Genomic DNA, 3,449 nt, shown 5'->3' on the forward strand with positions numbered 1-3,449 from the left:
CATGTTGTCATTGTCATGTTCATTATCTCCAGCAGAATGCCAGAGTATAAACATGTTGTCATCCTCATTATCTCCAGCAGAATGCCAGAGTCTAAACATGTTGTCATCCTCATTATCTCCAGCAGAATGCCAGAGTCTAAACATGTTGTCATCCTCATTATCTCCAGCAGAATGCCAGAGTCTAAACATGTTGTCATTGTCATGTTCATTATCTCCAGCACAATGCCAGAGTATAAACATGTTGTCATTGTCATGTTCATTATCTCCAGCACAATGCCAGAGTATAAACATGTTGTCGTCCTCTTGTTCATTATCTCCAGCACAATGCCAGAGTATAAACATGATGTCATTGTCATGTTCATTATCTCCAGCAGAATGCCAGAGTCTAAACATGTTGTCATTGTCATGTTCATTATCTACAGCACAATGCCAGAGTATAAACATGTTGTCATTGTCATGTTCATTATCTCCAGCAGAATGCCAGAGTCTAAACATGTTGTCATTGTCATGTTCATTATCTCCAGCAGAATGCCAGAGTCTAAACATGTTGTCATTGTCATGTTCATTATCTCCAGCAGAATGCCAGAGTCTAAACATGTTGTCATTGTCATGTTCATTATCTCCAGCAGAATGCCAGAGTATAAACATGTTGTCATCCTCATTATCTCCAGCAGAATGCCAGAGTCTAAACATGTTGTCATCCTCATTATCTCCAGCAGAATGCCAGAGTCTAAACATGTTGTCATCCTCATTATCTCCAGCAGAATGCCAGAGTCTAAACATGTTGTCATCCTCATTATCTCCAGCAGAATGCCAGAGTCTAAACATGTTGTCATTGTCATGTTCATTATCTACAGCACAATGCCAGAGTATAAACATGTTGTCATTGTCATGTTCATTATCTCCAGCAGAATGCCAGAGTCTAAACATGTTGTCATTGTCATGTTCATTATCTCCAGCAGAATGCCAGAGTCTAAACATGTTGTCATTGTCATGTTCATTATCTCCAGCAGAATGCCAGAGTCTAAACATGTTGTCATTGTCATCCTCATTATCTCCAGCAGAATGCCAGAGTCTAAACATGTTGTCATCCTCATTATCTCCAGCAGAATGCCAGAGTATAAACATGTTGTCATCCTCATTATCTCCAGCAGAATGCCAGAGTCTAAACATGTTGTCATCCTCATTATCTCCAGCAGAATGCCAGAGTCTAAACATGTTGTCATCCTCATTATCTCCAGCAGAATGCCAGAGTCTAAACATGTTGTCATCCTCATTATCTCCAGCAGAATGCCAGAGTCTAAACATGTTGTCATCCTCATTATCTCCAGCAGAATGCCAGAGTCTAAACATGTTGTCATCCTCATTATCTCCAGCAGAATGCCAGAGTCTAAACATGTTGTCATTGTCATGTTCATTATCTCCAGCACAATGCCAGAGTATAAACATGTTGTCATTGTCATGTTCATTATCTCCAGCACAATGCCAGAGTATAAACATGTTGTCGTCCTCTTGTTCATTATCTCAGCACAATGCCAGAGTATAAACATGTTGTCATTGTCATGTTCATTATCTCCAGCAGAATGCCAGAGTCTAAACATGTTGTCATTGTCATGTTCATTATCTACAGCACAATGCCAGAGTATAAACATGTTGTCATTGTCATGTTCATTATCTCCAGCAGAATGCCAGAGTCTAAACATGTTGTCATTGTCATGTTCATTATCTCCAGCAGAATGCCAGAGTCTAAACATGTTGTCATTGTCATGTTCATTATCTCCAGCAGAATGCCAAAGTCTAAACATGTTGTCATTGTCATGTTCATTATCTCCAGCAGAATGCCAGAGTATAAACATGTTGTCATCCTCATTATCTCCAGCAGAATGCCAGAGTCTAAACATGTTGTCATCCTCATTATCTCCAGCAGAATGCCAGAGTCTAAACATGTTGTCATCCTCATTATCTCCAGCAGAATGCCAGAGTCTAAACATGTTGTCATTGTCATGTTCATTATCTCCAGCACAATGCCAGAGTATAAACATGTTGTCATTGTCATGTTCATTATCTCCAGCACAATGCCAGAGTATAAACATGTTGTCGTCCTCTTGTTCATTATCTCCAGCACAATGCCAGAGTATAAACATGTTGTCATTGTCATGTTCATTATCTCCAGCAGAATGCCAGAGTCTAAACATGTTGTCATTGTCATGTTCATTATCTCCAGCAGAATGCCAGAGTCTAAACATGTTGTCATTGTCATGTTCATTATCTCCAGCAGAATGCCAGAGTCTAAACATGTTGTCATTGTCATGTTCATTATCTCCAGCAGAATGCCAGAGTATAAACATGTTGTCATCCTCATTATCTCCAGCAGAATGCCAGAGTCTAAACATGTTGTCATCCTCATTATCTCCAGCAGAATGCCAGAGTCTAAACATGTTGTCATCCTCATTATCTCCAGCAGAATGCCAGAGTCTAAACATGTTGTCATCCTCATTATCTCCAGCAGAATGCCAGGTTCTAAACATGTTGTCATCCTCATTATCTCCAGCAGAATGCCAGATTCTAAACATGTTGTCATCCTCATTATCTCCAGCAGAATGCCAGAGTCTAAACATGTTGTCATCCTCATTATCTCCAGCAGAATGCCAGATTCTAAACATGTTGTCATCCTCATTATCTCCAGCAGAATGCCAGAGTCTAAACATGTTGTCATCCTCATTATCTCCAGCAGAATGCCAGAGTCTAAACATGTTGTCATCCTCATTAACTCCAGCAGAATGCCAGAGTCTAAACATGTTGTCATCCTCATTATCTCCAGCAGAATGCCAGAGTCTAAACATGTTGTCATCCTCATTATCTCCAGCAGAATGCCAGAGTCTAAACATGTTGTCATCCTCATTATCTCCAGCAGAATGCCAGATTCTAAACATGTTGTCATCCTCATTATCTCCAGCAGAATGCCAGAGTCTAAACATTTTGTCATCCTCATTATCTCCAGCAGAATGCCAGAGTCTAAACATGTTGTCATCCTCATTATCTCCAGCAGAATGCCAGAGTCTAAACATGTTGTCATCCTCATTATCTCCAGCAGAATGCCAGAGTCTAAACATGTTGTCATCCTCATTAACTCCAGCAGAATGCCAGAGTCTAAACATGTTGTCATCCTCATTATCTCCAGCAGAATGCCAGAGTCTAAACATGTTGTCATCCTCATTATCTCCAGCAGAATGCCAGAGTCTAAACATGTTGTCATCCTCATTATCTCCAGCAGAATGCCAGAGTCTAAACATGTTGTCATCCTCATTATCTCCAGCAGAATGCCAGAGTATAAACATGTTGTCATCCTCATTATCTCCAGCAGAATGCCAGAGTATAAACATGTGAAAACGCCACATTTTTAGGTTTTGTCGAAAAATATATAACGTTCTAGCCAATGTCATTAAAAG

This window comes from Oncorhynchus keta, unplaced genomic scaffold (genome assembly GCF_023373465.1).
Source record: "Oncorhynchus keta strain PuntledgeMale-10-30-2019 unplaced genomic scaffold, Oket_V2 Un_contig_2347_pilon_pilon, whole genome shotgun sequence".
Lineage (NCBI taxonomy): Eukaryota > Metazoa > Chordata > Actinopteri > Salmoniformes > Salmonidae > Oncorhynchus > Oncorhynchus keta.